Source organism: Athene noctua, chromosome 1 (assembly GCF_965140245.1).
Source record: "Athene noctua chromosome 1, bAthNoc1.hap1.1, whole genome shotgun sequence".
In the NCBI taxonomy this organism is placed as follows: Eukaryota; Metazoa; Chordata; class Aves; order Strigiformes; family Strigidae; genus Athene; species Athene noctua.
Window position 1 is genome coordinate 75,789,920 of NC_134037.1, and position 17,092 is coordinate 75,807,011.

The window sequence follows — 17,092 nt, forward strand, 5'->3', positions numbered from 1 at the left end:
CTAAGCCTATAAATAATAGATCTTTCACTTGATTCCAAACAGTAAGACATTATTCAGCAGGATCTTGTTTCTTTAAAAATTAAGAGAAAGCTCCTAGGAAACTAACTTTTCAGAAAGCTGTGAAAGTACAGCTGCACAAGTGCACAGGACTCTGGTGTGAGACTCTAGACAAGGACGCACTTCTAGGCTCCGCCACGGACTCAGAGCCCCTTGCTATCCCATGGAGCTATCACAGCATTTAACTGCATGAAACAGTGGAAGAGGAAAAAAAGGTAGCTCAAAAGAAATCAAAGAGCCTCAGAACCAAGCTGTAGCTGCATAAATGTTTAGTAGCAATTCAAAATGTGAATTATGAGAGCTGAAAAACTTTGAATAATATGTAAACTGTGTATAAACATTTAAAAGAGGGATCTAAGTGGACTGGAGACAGAACTCTAGTTAAGCAAGCAGTTTCCAAGAATCACACATTACTTTGAAAACTACTGTGGATCTGTTACAAGAGTAAGCACCTGCAGGACAAAATTAAATGTATAAAAGCATATATGTCAGATGACCTCCTTTTATCACAAGCCTGCAACTTCTATGTAGCTTAAGCAGTTAGGTGTCTGCATTCTTCCTTTTTTTTGGCTATATTAATTTGCAAATAAATTTGATTTGTAAATCCCCAATAGAGTGGACAATGGTGAGACATGTCTTAAAGTCCAGGCATTTATTAACTTCTCACAATGTACTAATTGGATACACAATAATTTGCTAAGTATATAATGAGTTGTGGCAAGCAATACAGTATGCCTTATATTACTTAACGATAGTGAAGGAAAAGGGGAGAAAGGAAAGAAGGGAAATGGAGAGAACAGAGAAATAGAGATCACTGGTCTGCGTTTCTTCATCGAACCTACAAGGGTTCAAAGAGGCATCCATCTTCACTTCATTCTCCAAACACACATACCCCTCCTTGCGCCCCCTCAATTTATACACAATTCCTTGGGTCCGTCCTCTAGATCGACCAACATACCTACATAACCTATCTATGGGGAGGGATAAGGTGTTCCATGGGATGATGTAATTAGCATGATCTTGTTAGTCTTTGTTAGAATATTCAGGGTGTTAACTTTAATATACGTTCTGTGGATAATGAAGCAAAGTTCATTCACTGGACAGATGCCCCTTGAAATTTGTCCAGGTGCACCAGAGCAGAGATGTCCTGTCTCCACAGGGCTCCTCCTCCAGCTGCATCCTTTGGTATTCGGGCAGCCTTATCAGCTTCAGCCTCCACACTATCCACCCTGTGACTATAGTTTCATTACTTGTGAGTGTTTGAGACATTCCTTAGCTTGGAGTGCCTCGACTCCCCCTGCTATACTTTAGCTCTTTCTCAGGCTGTTTTTCTTGGTCTTTGTTTCTTGCAGGCCTGTTTCTTTCAGGACCTTTTACAAGTCGTCTCTCACGGCGATTCACGTTGGTTCCTATGTTTCTGAACCTACTTTACTCATACATCACTGTCTAAACGTCTAGTTTACTGAAACCCTGTTTTCAAAGTTACCTTTGTACATTTACAAGTACATACATTTGTATCTAGTATGTATCTACATCTACAGTAGAGGGCTGTAGATACACACATGCAAAAAGTCTGCTTTAAAACTATTCATAGCTTTAAAAAGAGTGGCAAATACCAAGAAGTGTTTGCCATGGTTGGTTGACTACGCCAGAGTCTGGTGTTCTTAATTTGCTGCCAATATCCTAGGGAGGCAAAGTTCCTCTCTCTGTTCCCTGACTCAGCAAGCTACATACTACTTTTAGAAATAGGATAGGCAAGAGTCCATAGGTCTGATGGAGTAAGTATATTAATAGGAGAAAAGTCACCTTGAAAAAGTCTGCTGAAAAACTCATGGTCTTATAGGAGGACAGGCTGCTGACAATTTTTCCTAAACATGTCATGCTCAAAGTATGCTCTCACAGATAATGATTCAGTACTTGAAATGAAAGTCAGTACGAGACACTTTAAGGACAGCAAACATTCTGCCACTCCGAGACTGCAGGCAGTGCTACTGCCATTCCAGGTAGTAGGAGCATCTGTAAAGTCTAACACATTTGTAAAGTGTGGACATCTCTCAGAAGAGCTTAGACTTTCATCAGTGGCACTACCAGCAAGATTCTGGAGCTGCTGTGGCATTTCAACAAGCGCAGCTTCAGTTGCAACCCTGAAGGTGCATGAAGTAAAATCCTGAGGTCCAAAGGAAAGTCCCTTCCTAAAAAGGGGTGAAGTTTGATTTTGATGATACCTCTTGTCCTGCTGGAACATTATCAGGTTGCAGTTTGGATGAAGCAGAACCACTCTTTTCACTCATATTTTGCTCTCACCCAGCTGACAGTGACACTAATTCCAAAAGAATTGTTGTCAGATGTAGCTATTAATATACTGTATATTTAAATACTTTGGTTTGTATCCAAGAGCAGCTTTTGACTGTCTTTGACAGGCACTTCCTGGCATGTATTGCTATACTACAAGAGATACTATCTGCACATAGTAATAATGCACTCATATTTCCTTAGCAAGAAAAGCTCACATAAAATGAGCTGAATGAAAACATTGCCCTCGCAGTAAGGTAACAGAGGTTGTTATTAATTACAGTATGCTAATTGAATATTAGTCTTAAACTAAAAATTTGGCCTTTAATATTAGAATAAATGATAATTTAATCATACAAGTATACTACATGAAATAGGGTTGCAACATTAGGAAATTAAAAAACAGGAAATCTTTTATGGGAAAAAAAATCATACAAATGATTTGTTGAATGCAAGGTAACTACTTAGCTTTTATTTATTGTATAGACAAACTGAGGAGATTTCCTTGAAGAAATACCAGTTGCTGGTTTATTTGATGACATCTTATTTGGCAGCATCTGGTATGCAGGATGCAGTAGGTAAGCATTCTGTTTAAAACAAAAATCATAAATTTTTATTGAAAAACTAACTCCATGTCATGACAGTTCTATAGTATATACACAAGTGATTATCCTTTGAGATGCAGCATCTAATTTCTTCCTGTTTATAGGGGAGCTGAGATTGGCAAAAAGCAAGAGAATCACACGGGGTCAGAACATGAGTTTTTAGTAGAGGTGAAATTTGAATTTAGAAGCTACTGCTCGATTCTCTATTCCCATTTTCCATGAAGTAAATAATGGAAATATCTTTTGAACTTCTAGTCATGTCCCAAAAAACCTACAAATTCCAAGCAAATTCTGAAACTCCAGTTTTATTTTAGTTTGGAGTAGGTACATATTGCAAAGCCTTGAAGATTAGAGATTTTAAATACTGGAGAAAACCTTTCTCAGAGATATCGTTGCAGAGAGAAACAGAATTTTGGTTTAACATTAAAGTTCCTTCCTCTGTTAGATACAATTCAAAATCTTTTGACGAGCTAAAAATTTTTGTCCTTTATAGAAGTAATACAATAAAATATTCTGTTTGCTTCATCATCTCACAGAATTTCCTACCTTTGAAGTTCAACATTTACAGACTTGTAAATTTGTCTGAAACTAGACGTTACCAGTGGAACAATCTGGAGGAGTTAAGATGGAGAGAGAAGACTTCACTCCACACATGCTAACACTGTATTACTGTCCCTGCTTCAGGGGTCAGTCTTAAATATTAGAAACAGACTTGCTGAATTAACACGATTTTTTTGCCTTTAAAAAGCTGCTTTTGGTAGGTTCCACTAAGGACAAGTAACTTGCCCTAAATCATGGCCTGAACCATATGCACAGGGACCTTCCACTGAATGTTTTTCTTGTAGCAAGCACTCTAGATGGAGATTATATATTCAAACAATTGCTTAAAATGGCAGATTTATTTTTATACCCAAACTAAGGATGCCAGTAAGTAATTATGTCTGATTTTGATGGAGAGGTACTCGATAAAATGTATTAAGAGATAACTTCTGAGAATGCCAAGTACAGAACTATTCAAAGCCTGTGCTGATGTTGCAACACAAAACGATGTGATAGCAGAATGCGTTCAAAGCCAAGTCTGTAGAGGGAGTACTGTGAGCTAACAGCAGGAAACTGAAATCACACCATATTCACAAGATGTGTTAGCTGTTAAATAAAGGCATTATATCCAACATCTCCCATCTGGACATCTGAATTTTAGGCATAAAAGGTTCAAAGCACTTTACATATCACATTGCACGTGTTTACCTAGGATTGTCACAGGGCTTTTTCATTCAGTAATAATAATAACTCCAGCAATAGCTTGAAAAAGAAGGATTTCATCTGCAGCTGTCTTTAAGACTGTTTATTTTTACAGAAATAGCTGTGTTCTTTACCAGTCAGTTTGACTTACCTGTTCCATTTACTCCTGCCTTCTAACTTATGACCTCCTTGCTCTGTCTCCCTGAACAATTCTTTCAGCATGTTGCTCCTTTTCATCTTCTCATGCCTTAAGACATGATGTTCTAGAGACTTACTCCATATCCTTTTCCCCTCAACATTCCCTTTCAGATAGCTGCTGACAGACCAGTGATCCCATTTTTCTGCCTCCTCCTTTATAAGAAGGGCAGAAACAAGCTAGAACTATTCCCAACTGTCATGTGTGGGTTTTTAGGTACTTCTCTGCAATCCAGATATTAGAAGCACCTGAAAATACCAATTAAAGAGCCATCTGACCCTGTGGATCACCAAAATACTAGAGACAGTGACATAAAGCATTGAGTGTATAACATCAATAATTAAGGATAGAGAAATCATTGTTGCTTTTTTTCTTCTATAGATTATACCAGTGTGAACTATAATTTGGGACAGCAGAAAGTGTTTTTTCTACAGGTTTTACCTTGTCTCACAGGTAAGAAGTTGGGACAATCTAGGTTCCAGCTCCTCTTTCTGGTTTAGTCACCAATGATGTCTTTGCCGTAGCTTGTTGCCTCTCTCGCATAGTGTGTTTAAATCCAGGCAAAGTAAAGGTGTTTTACAGCTGGAGAGCTGCCAGTCAGAGAGGGGATGGGGACGAGGGGGACGGGGACGGGGACGGGGGGTGGGGGGGACTGTGATTGACAGCTGGCTGAACAGGAGCCAGCAGTGTGCCCAGGCGGCCAAGAAGGCCAATGGCATCCTGGCTTGTGTCGGCAATAGCGTGGCCAGCAGGGACAGGGAAGGGATCTTACCCCTGTACTCGGCACTGGTGAGGCCGCACCTCGATTCCTGTGTTCAGTTTTGGGCCCCTCACTACAAAAAGGACATTGAATGACTCGAGCGTGTCCAGAGAAGGGCAACGCAGCTGGTGCAGGGTCTGGAGCACAGGTCGTACGAGGAGCGGCTGAGGGAACTGGGGGTGTTTAGTCTGGAGAAGAGGAGGCTGAGGGGAGACCTCATCGCCCTCTACAGCTCCCTGAAAGGAGGGTGCAGAGAGCTGGGGATGAGTCTCTTTAACCAAGTAGTAAGCGATAGGACAAGAGGGAATGGCCTCAAGTTGTGCCAGAGAAGGTTTAGTCTGGATATTAGGAAGCATTTCTTTCCAGAAGGGGTTGTTAGGTGTTGGAATGGGCTGCGCAGGGAGGTGGTGGAGTCCCCATCCCTGGAGGTGTTGACATAGCGCTGAGGGATATGGTGTAGTTGGGAACTGTCAGTGTTAGGTTAATGGTTGGACTGGATGATCTTCAAGGTCCTTTCCAACCTAGCTGATTCTGTGATTCTGTACAGGGATTAGAGTGAGGTGGGAAAAAATCTGGAGCAGCTGAAGTGCTACTGTGTCCTTGCATTCCTTGACAGAAGGAGACAGCATTTACCAATTGTAATTGCTCAGGTCTTAGGGGAAATTTTGTCAGTCCCAGCAACTGGGCTACCATTTGTGTAGTTGTTAGCTTTCTCTCCCCTAGAAACACCTCACAAAGTAAATCTTGGCTGGTCTCATCCAGTCATCCAGTCTTACATTATGGACTTTTGTATAGACCTAGTTGCATTTGTCTTGCAAATTACTTGATTCAAATGCAATTGCCACTACTCCCTAGAGTATTGAATTATGCTAATAAGAATATACTCTTGGTTTCCTAGTGCTTTATTCAAGACATAAACTAGAAATTCAATCTTCTTCACCCCCCTCTTTTTTTTTTTTCATTTTTCAGTGAAGTCATTCAAGTTCTTGCAAATTTTATACTGTAAACTACAATATTTAAACTCCTTTTAAGGCTTCCCTATGAACTGGAATTCACTTATAAGGGTAAAAAAAAAAAAAAAGAAACTGTAAATGACATTGGTGATTTCTTGCACTTGCTAAAGATAAAAGTTTTCTGCTGAAGCCAGTGGGAAATCAACTGCAGAACTGTAAAAAATAAGTGTAACAGCATACTGATTTCCCACAGTATTTAGTAAAGTATATTGATATCTAATAATGAAACCCACAATGATAACAAGAGTTAACATCCATTCCTATTCAGGAAGATTATTTTAAAGAGAGAATAAAAATAACTGAATACTAAGATGGAAAAAATTCATAATTCCTTTTGATGCTTTTTTAATTCATTTAATGAATATTTTACTGTTCTTTTCAACAATACAAGAAATGGAAAACTAATCATGGTCAAGCCATAGCTGAGTATCAGAATGTAAAAACAAACTAATCCTGCAGATATATTCAGGACTAAAGAGCAAAGCATTTCATTAACTTCCAGTTCTATGAATCTAGTTCTCCTATGGGACCCTCCAATGAGTCCCCTGTGATTATGAAAATTCAAATCCAAGGTTTAAATCCCAAAATTGGGGTAATTTTGTGGGTCTTTGCAGTATAGACATCCCTCTGATAAATGAGCATCAGATATTGTACCTTCTTCCCAAAAGCAAGACACTGATAGAAAACCTGTATAATTCATTATTTGTCAGATATCTTTAATAATTCCTGATATAAATGAACTATTTTTATAAAATGTCATAATGATTTGGTCTTCTCATTTAAAAAAAAGACATGACATGAAGTAACAAAATGGTCCAGATGATACAAAACGAGAGAGGGAGTCTTTCACTCTCCATCTGCCTGCAATATCCCATTTCTCAGTGATTTCTAAGAAAAACCAAATGTTCCTGAGGGAAATCAAAAGCATAAAATAGGTGAATGCTGTAAACACAATCTATAGTGAGCTGTGCAATTCTAACACAATATTACAGTTTATGTTCTTTAATTAATTGTAGGTGATTTGTCTTCTTTTTTTTTTTTTTTTCCCTTCCCCTAATAGCTACCTAGTACCTATTTTGGAAGTTTTAACAGCTTTATCCAATACCATCATCTAACTAATATGAATAAAACATAATTAAAACACTGAACTTACCTTTTTCTTTCAATCAATATTCTTCATTATTATAGTAAACGAATCATTATTTCTGAGAGCATTATACAATTCAGTCTGCATCTCTATAGCTCCCTCAGACATATTTTGTTTAGGGTGGTTCTCAGACTGATTGAAATGACTGATTTGAGGCACGTGTGATATTCAGCAAAATAAGACAAGTGTGATGCTTTGTTCTGTGCTGTTATGTTTTCACAGAAAAATATGCAAATATATATACCAAATAGAAACTAATCAGAGGCCTGTTTGATCCTTGTTTCCCTGGAAGACTAAGTAATGCATTAACATTTTCTTAAAAACTTTTCTCCCCCTTTTTTTAACTCTTACCCTGATTTGGGGCTGTTCTTCTTTCAGCATGAAGTGATCAGTAAAATAATTATCAATAGATGTGAGATTAATCAATTCCTTGAACTGTGACTTTTTTTCCCTAGGAAGCCCAAGGAAGATGATTATTACCAGATCTTTTGGCAATAAATATCCAGGAACATGTATTAGGTTACAAACCACAGCCTGGTGCTCCTTAGTGACTGAATAAGCCCGTCCCTTTATGAGTACAAAATCTTCTCATTCACCCAAACTCAATAATTATCTCATTTCAATCTCTGGGTTTTTTTATCTGAGCAGTAGACTGTGCCATCAAAACATCTTCGAATGCACATTTTTTACCATATTACCTGCTGAGATTGCTGCTTTTCTTTTCCAGGTCAAAGTAGTTCCTCAAATTTTTATGGCAAGAAATAAGCCAAATGCAATTCAGAAAGCTAAATGATCTGTAGCAAAGCATGCACAAGTCCTTAGGACAAACTTGGCTGGAGATCTGAATGGTTATGTGTAAGCTGAGCTGTCACGTCCACTAGTAACATGCACAGAGACTTTGGCATATATAATCACGTAGGTTAGTCTGAGTGTTACAGACCAAAAGATCACAAGGCCGTTTTTATCAAAGGAGCTAACAAGAAGGCTGTATTGATTAGTACTTCTCATAGGCTTTGTAAAAGGAGAGGTGTCTCATTGCTGTGGTTCTTCATTTAAACATAAAACTGAAACCCTAATTGCAAATCTCCATATGTGACAACCCTCCTAGTTATTTCTGCTGTATTTTTGCTCCTTAAAAACAGGGCACTTTCAAAATCTCAGGACAATGTAAAATTTTAAATATTCATCCCTGGTTATTTTGTTCATCTTCTGACAACCTAGCATGGTACAGGAAACCTTACCAGTAGAAGTGAAAGATAACAGCAAAAATTACACTCTTTTCCTCTGAGAAATACACCCAGCATTATATGTGGAATCAGTGAATTATGGTAGTAAAAAAGCAAAGGGGTAATAGGAATTTTACCCTTGGCTGTCACAGAGCACTAAATTCACTGACAAGTCACACACAGAAGATGAACAAGGCTCAGACATCAAACCATGCAAATCCATGCCTCCATTCTCTTTAGAGAGCTGAGTCATTATTAATAAACTTAATCTGTTTGCTGAGCACAGGTGTTAAAATTTGCATGCTGTATATATGTAGCCATTGGGAGCCAGGACATACAGAATTTGAGAAATATAACTAATATCAAGAATTTATAGGACAAATTCATGCAACATACCTTACCAGAACACTGCTGCTGTGCTGCTACAACATGTCTGCTCTTAAGAGCAAGATACAGAATGTAAATATATGAAATTCATTAATGCATGGCCATGGGAAATTGCTGTCGAGTGGGAGACATTTGAATGACTAGTAAGAAAATAAGACTGTAATGGTAAACACAGTAAAACTTCTGATATTCTTTTCCATGAACTAACCTCCAGGCATTTACCAACAGTAAAGGATTAGACACCCAGATAAGATAGTTTTCTTCATATCAGAGAGGAGTACCAAAGCACAGGCAGCCTTAAACTTTCCTCCTTCAGTAACACGAGTCCTTGTTATTTTCATACTGTGTACCACAACCTGTGTTGCCTCAAAAATAAACTGTGACTTTAATTTGCAAACTACTCCAGTTTCACAGAGTTCTATCTATCCTTTACTTATCACGTGTAAACCTTCAGCGACACTGGTCTCTCTGCCTTGCAATAAAAAGTTTGTACGATGACTTCCTTCATTGTTCCCCTCAGCTATGATTTGACAAAAAACCAAATGTGAGTGATTGACAAGTATAGGGGAAAAAATATGACAGAAACCACTAGTTTCTGATCAGTGCTAAGAAATCTTGGCTCATTTGTATTCCCCACCCTCAACAGACAGTTTATTTGGGAGACTGATAACTGAATCTTTCTAAAAGAAAATGGGAGAGATTGGAAACCAACATCCTTGAAGGCACAGAGAGCACAACAGTATCCAGCATCTTTAAAGAAACTCTGATGCTGTGGTTTCAGTAGAAAAACTCTCCTTTGTGATGTGTGTGCGAGCAAACAGAAAGGATCCTGAATAATAACTTCTGATGTCCTTTGCACTTTAGATAACAGTCAGCTTGAAGGAGGTGGCCACTGAGACTGAGCAATACCAGTAGTCATAGCTGATACTACCAAGAATTATAGAGAGGACACTGCACTAATGGGTACGCACCAGCCACAAACTCCAGAGCAGAGTGGAATTTACCCACAGATGAGCTTACATGTAGAATGAGATATGGACCTGGGTTATTACATTACTTTTTAAGGGTGTCAGTTTGTCTGTTTACTATAGGTAGGAAGTGTCTCACTCACTCCTTGCACGAGAGTGTTAATGTGTGTGCCAGACCTTGACTTGCAGGAGTCATCCAAAGAATAAGTCAGTATCTATATCCCAGTTAGTCTTTGGCCTTGCACATGCAAAAAATAAATGCAAACAAACCCCAAAACATGAGAATCAGCTGACTGTTTTAAGTTGACATTGCCCAGAAAACATCGTTCAACATTTGAATTTTCTTAGCTCTACACATGTCCAGTCAATGTGTCAGAATAGTCTTAATAAAGTTGTTTTTGTCCTCTCTTCACCTTATTTGTACACTTTATTGATGGTCACGCTCCCTTGTTCTGCCTTGCCTTAAGTAGAAGATAACAAGATTTGTCTCTCTCTGAGCTTGAACAACCTCCAGCAGAGGAGATCTCACATCAGTCAGCTTTGGTTCACTGGCCTAGTTCTTAAGAGGTTATTTCTTCTTCCCTGACACTTTTGTGTTCAGTGAAGTGTCAGACCAGCCACAGCTTTAGACCATCTCCTCCAGAGACTGAGAGGAAGCAGCCAGGCCAGTTGAAAGAGAAAACCCTATCCATTCTTTATTCCAAAAGGAAGGACACCAAAGTCTTCATACCAAAGCTTTGTTTCAGAAGATCAAACAACAGCAGTTCTGATAATTTTTAAATCCCCACCTGGTTCCAGAAAAAAAAAAAAAGAAAAAAAAAAAAAAAAGAAGAAGGCAAAACAGCGATTATCCAGAACAAAGCTCTCAAAGGGCTTTCCATCTCTGCAACAGCCTCGCTAATGATCCATTGTCAGCAGCCTGTCTTCCTTTTCTTTATGACTTTCCTGAAGGCTCATTTTCAGTTAAATTAAACATTTCTACTCTTGCTTTTTTACTGTCACTATGTAAAAGAAATACCAAGGCAATCTTTAAAGAAATTCTGAAAGTCTTACCCTTGTCTGATTCACCATTCTTCATGGGATGCCCTGAGCTGAGAACTTCAGTCTCAGGAGCTGGCTGTAGGCATCCAGGCTCCCTCCCCTCCTTCCTGATCGAGGTTCTGTGTTACTCCAGCTTTGCAGTACTGGGGATGGTGATGGTTACGGGTGTCACAGCCCTTTCTGACTCTTCTTGTTCCATTTCCAAAACACTTTCATGGACCCTGTAAGGTACAGAAAGAGCCAGGGAAACAGCAAATTTATAGCCAAACCCCCATGTCACTTAGAGTAGGTCAGCAAATACTTTAGTGTTTTAATGCCCACTGACACATTTAAAACATGGTCCTCTGTGCAGCTGAAGCAATGAAGCCTGCTTTCTTACAGCTGCATCACCTCTTTGGATTCACTGGAACCTTCTAACAGTGAACGCATACTGGGATCCTTCTCTTTATCTCTCTGGTTGCAAAAGTTTATAAGAGTTATTTTTGAGACAGTTGCCACACAAATTTGAGTACAACTGGGGAATGGACTTATAAATTTTGGGTTAGAGCCATATTATGTAGATGAATAGCATGATGGAACAAGTTCTATCTCCTCAGAAGAGAGAAAGTAGTCCTTCGTACTTCAGATGTCCCATCTAGGGGAATGGAAGGGTAAAAAAGCTAAACTGTTACCCAGGATGCCATTCAGTACCAGGTATGAAATGCAGCAGAAGAAAATATCCAAGGATGAAAAAAAAAAACCAGACAGGCACAGATAATGCTTGCTAAGAGAGTATGTTAATGAAAACACTGAGGATGAATCATAAGTTGCATCACTTATTGTCAATAGATGAAGCCAGGAAATCGAGTGTTCAGTGGAGCAAAGCAGAACCTCTGTAATCAGAGTGGATAATCTAAAACATGTCACTGCAAGTGGAGAGGATGAAGAGATTAACCCATGAAGATGGACATTTTTCATTTCAGTTCTCAGGATGAGTAAGTGAAAATAAAAGAAGCTTTCAGCTTCACAAGAAGCTCTTTCAAGTTCCTGACTAAAGGAAGAAGTATTTTGTTACCTGGAAAGCTGGCCTTTTCAGGGTCTTGTCTCTCATTTGCATGTATAAGCAGGCTGAGGGAGAATTTTCAAAACTTCTTGCAATTTTGCACATTTGTCTTTAATAAGTATTGCCCATTGATTATTTTCAGAGAAGTAAATGAATGGAAGAAAGGCTGGATCCTTACATTGCTCTTTGATTAAACATTTACTCCCTGCTATTTTGGTAATGTTTTACAGATATAAATGATCACTTCAGATGCAAGGCAGTGGAGGTACAGGTCTGAAATGTCTGTCTATTCCTACAGTCTTTGGCATCCTGTACGCTCATACAGGATTATTAATCTTTTTCAGGAAGCATCACACAATGATTAATAGTAAATTGCAGAAGTTTCTGATAACTGACCTCCAACGATTGTAGTTGAACCCTATTAGATGGCTGCTAATACCTCCTTTACCCTTGCTGCAACCCACTGCTGTAACACATGACTATTGAAAAATTTCTGGCTTTTTGTCTTGCAAGGATATTCACCACCCATCTCTCTTCTCAACAGGGTCACCATTTGAAGACCCTTTGTATTACCTGTTGGTCATTAATGAGTCAGCATCAACAGGTCAGAAACACAGCCACAATCTTTTCCCTGTCCACAATTTACCATGGTAGGTACTCTACTCTGAAACACGCTCACAAAAAGCAGGCTGGAGGATGCAAAAAGGGAAGATAAAACATTCTGTGTCAAAGGTGTACAAAAAGGATGAAGACTGCTGTTTAGTGAAATCTGTGCAGGAGGTTTGTTCTGCATTCAGATAATTCTAATCTCATTCTTAGAGACTTCATCCAAGGCTGTCTACTTGAAAAAAAAAATCTTTTTTTTTACTCTTAATTTAGAGAATACACATCCTGCTCAACTGTATGATGCTGCAGCAAAACAGGGATAAGGAAAGTGTAGCAGGCAAACTTGTAGAATACCGGTGTGACTGCTTGCCTTGCTAGGATAAGAAGGAAACAAAAAAACCATTTAATTTCTTTGGGAGATGATCCTGGAGAATCTGAACACTGTTCTTTACACTAGAGCACTGGCTTGCTCTGCTTTCAAACCACGGGTGCAATTTCAGAGTAGGAAGACACTGAAAGGTCAGCTAATCTACTCTCTTTGATTAGAATGTCCATGCTAGCAATAGAGATAGTCTCAAAAGTTGTGTTTGATGGGTGTGCTGTATAAGTTCTTCAAAATATAGTCAGGATATTAAGGAGAAAATATAAAGGTGGCTAGACATTTAGATAGATATCTTGCAGACATATTCAAAGATGCCTCAGTGTCTAATCCCTATTGATTACATGATTTAGGTACATAATTACTTTGAAATTCTTTCATGACTGTCTATGTCAGGTTTTAGATACTTAAATATATTTTGAAATTAGCTCTAAAAGGCTACTTAAGGCAAAAGACCTTTCAACTATGTGTTTACATGATTGTGCCTCTAGTTAAGTAAATTGCTCTGTGTTCCCACAGTTAATTGAAATAGCAACTTTATAGCTAGTTCAAGAAAAAGTGTGTGCATAATGCATGATGTGACTTGTTCTTAAACAGTTAATTCAGAGAAGCAAGCATATCTAAGCTTCTGCTGAAGTTTGCTATGAAAATGCATAATCTTTCAACTTTTCTCTTTTTAGAATAGATTTTCCTGTGTCCTCTAACCTTTCTCATAAATGCTCTGCTGGAAAACCACAATGTCTTCACACAAATAGTCCTTATGGAAGGATGCTGTAAGTAGTATCAAATTAGCTGCCATAGACTTTGGCCACTTGGGGCTTTTGCTGCCAGTGTCAAAACCCATGCTGAGTCACTGTTAACTGATTGAGCTGATACAAGTATGTTGACTAAGACATTTGTTTACATGTTGTTGCTACAAGTCTTTGAAAACTGCTAAATGTATTAAATAATCAATGCACTCAACAGCTCAAGATTCAGCAGTAGAAATGAAGTCCTGCTAAGTTTTCGTCACTACTTTCAGAGTGGATCCTTGGATACTCTGAAGGGTTATATTATACAAGAGAGTAACTATTCAACAAACATTGCTCATATTCAGAAAAGCCTGCATAACTTTTGAAAGAAAAAACACAATCCAAAGAAACTGGGAAGATAATAATGTAAGCTTTTTTGTTTAAGGCTGTTCAGCATCCTATAAGACAGTTGTACAGGTTTGAAAGCAATGGATTACGATACATCTGTTGGCTAGGTGCATCTAACATATTAGTGATACAGAAATGCCTGTAGTTTACAAATTATTTACTGACAGGAATATGTGGACAGCATTATTCTATATTATTCGTTATGGTCTTGTCAGTATGTAAGCTACATAATTCTATAATGTCGTAAAACCTGTTCATTAGGGATAAAGCAATGCAAGACTCACTAGAGTTTGGTAAAGATCAGAGCAACCGAAGTATTTAATGTCAACTATAAATTAAACTTTTGTTTTAATTATACTTGTCTGGTGTAGGGCTCAGATCAATGTTACAGTCAGAAATTGTTATATATAGATCCTTGAAAAAGCCAAGATAAAGAAAATTTGGGAATAATATTTGGGAATAACAAGTGCGTTTGGTTTTCTGCTTAATATTATCCAGAGGAACCGACACTGAAGCTTCATTATTTTGCCTCTGTTTCACTGTATACATAGGCATAGACTATAAAGTTATATAAAGTAATAGAGAATTTAGGCTCAGTGTCCTCTGAACGGTAGGCTTTATTAGCATATCACACACCAGAACTGAAAGTTGGCTTTCTGGATGTCACAGCAAAACTCCTGTTGATGAAAAAGGGCAAAGATTTAATTTCTAGAGGTTTACTCTGCTTTCTGTTCTCTCATGGTAGGAATGTTGGCCAAATGCCAGGGGCTGCCCTTGGGCCACAACAACACCCAGCAGCTCTACAGGCTTGGGGAGGAGTGGCTGGAGAGCTGCCAGTCAGAGAGGGACCTGGGGGTGCTGATTGACAGCCGGCTGAACAGGAGCCAGCAGTGTGCCCAGGTGGCCAAGAAGGCCAATGGCATCCTGGCTTGTGTCAGCAATAGCGTGGCCAGCAGGGACAGGGAAGGGATCTGACCCCTGTACTGGGCACTGGTGAGGCCGCCCCTCGATTCCTGTGTTCAGTTTTGGGCACCTCAATACGAGAGAGATATCGAGGTGCTGGAGTGAGTGCAGAGGAGGGCAACGAATCTGGCAAAGGGCCTGGAGAACAGATCCTGTGAGGAGCGATTGAAGGAGCTGGGACTGTTCAGTTTGAGGAAGAGAAGGCTGAGGGGAGACCTCATCACTCTACAGCTACCTGAAAGGACATTGTAGAGAGGTTGGTGCTGGTCTCTTCTCGCAGGGAATTAGTGACAGAACAAGGGGGAATGGCTTTAAACTGCAACAGGGAGGTTTAGACTGGACATTAGGAAAAAAATTTTCATAGAAAGAGTGTTCAGACAGTGGAATAGGCTGCCCAGGGAGGTGGTGGAGTCACCATCCCTGGATGTGTTTAAGGGTCGTTTAGATGAGATGTTGGGGGATACGGTGTAGGGGAGAACTTTGTAGAGCAGGGCTCGTGGTCGGACTCGATGATCCCAAGGGTCTTTTCCAACCTGAATGATTCTGTGAGTCTGTGATTCTGTGAATGAGGGTAATGAAGGCTGTGGAAAGATTACACTAAATGCACTGGAAAAAAACTTAAAGATTGAGCTGGTTTTTCTAGTTTGGAATAGTGTCTATGAAATGAGCATTGTCATGAACTGTGTGGTTAGAAGGAAAATGTATTGTTTTAAATAGAGCTGATTAATACTGGAAAGCGAAATGAAAAATTGCTGAAATATTTAATATAATGGGATTTATTTGTGAGAAAAATTAGTTCATGCTCTTTAAAGTATGCTCTTCAGAAGGGGCAGCATCATTCCTGTTTCTAACAAACTGTTAGCAGTGGAATGCATCAGCAAAACAGCAATACTACAGTAAATTTAAAAGGTTTGCCAAAGATTTGCATATTCTGTACTATGACTTAAACAAGAGAAATATCAAGCCAGAAGTATTACAGAGACTTGCAAAAAGGCTGAAAGTAACTTGATACAGAAAAAATTAAACACATAGCTTAGAAAGAATTGTATAATAGAGTTAAATCATACCACTTTATGAAGGACTATAAAGCAGAGAAGCAATCAGTTAGAAATGTAAGAGGACATAGAGGAAATCAAATAAGGTGAAGAAATAAGTCAGCATTTGAAGAATAAAATGAAGCCAGGATCAAAGATTAATCAAATTAAGTTGAACAACAAACACAACAACAAAAGCATACCAAGAGAAGGAGAGAGGCTGTTTAGGGAACTACAGCATGAACATATCCTGCAGGTCAGATGGATTTGAAGTCACTGAGCAAGGTCACTCTTCCTGCCCTGGTGGGCATTTACCTGTATAAAGAAAGGCTAAGAGACAGTTCAGAGGGGATGATCTGGAGAGATGGCATTTGCTGCAGTGATGTTCCTACTGTAGTCCTGTTTACAACAGTCATCTCCCAAAATGATTCCTAGATGTCAAGGAAGAAATTTCTCACACTCTTAGTTACTCTGGGTTTGGATATTACATATTAATAGAAGACATGCAAATTATATATCAGTATTTGTTACTTTTCCAGATACGCAGCTACTACAATTGCCATGGGATGTCCCAAAGGGTAGAATGAGCTGACCTCACAAATGTGAACAGCTGAAGCAGCAGCCAATGTATTGCAAATGAGAAAAGATGAAGGTCAACAAAGCAATTTCCCTAACAAAGTGACCCACACTGCAAGAAAGTTTGAGATTTATTTCTCAGCATTGCACTAATCGATGAGAATCGGAACTTCCACTAAATCTTTTTTTCCCCTTGCTTAAAAACACCAATAAAGGAAATACAGTGAAATTTGTCTGATAAGAATTAAGATCTCCAGCAACAACCATTTATCTCCATTAAGTTAAATTCCCACCTGCCAGAAGATGCCATTTTGTACCATAGATGGCTCCCATTGCTCTCAAATTGCTTTACTTCACTACATTAGTCTGCTGATTCACTAAAGATTTAAAGGTAATGGGTCTGGCACTGTCAAAAGCAC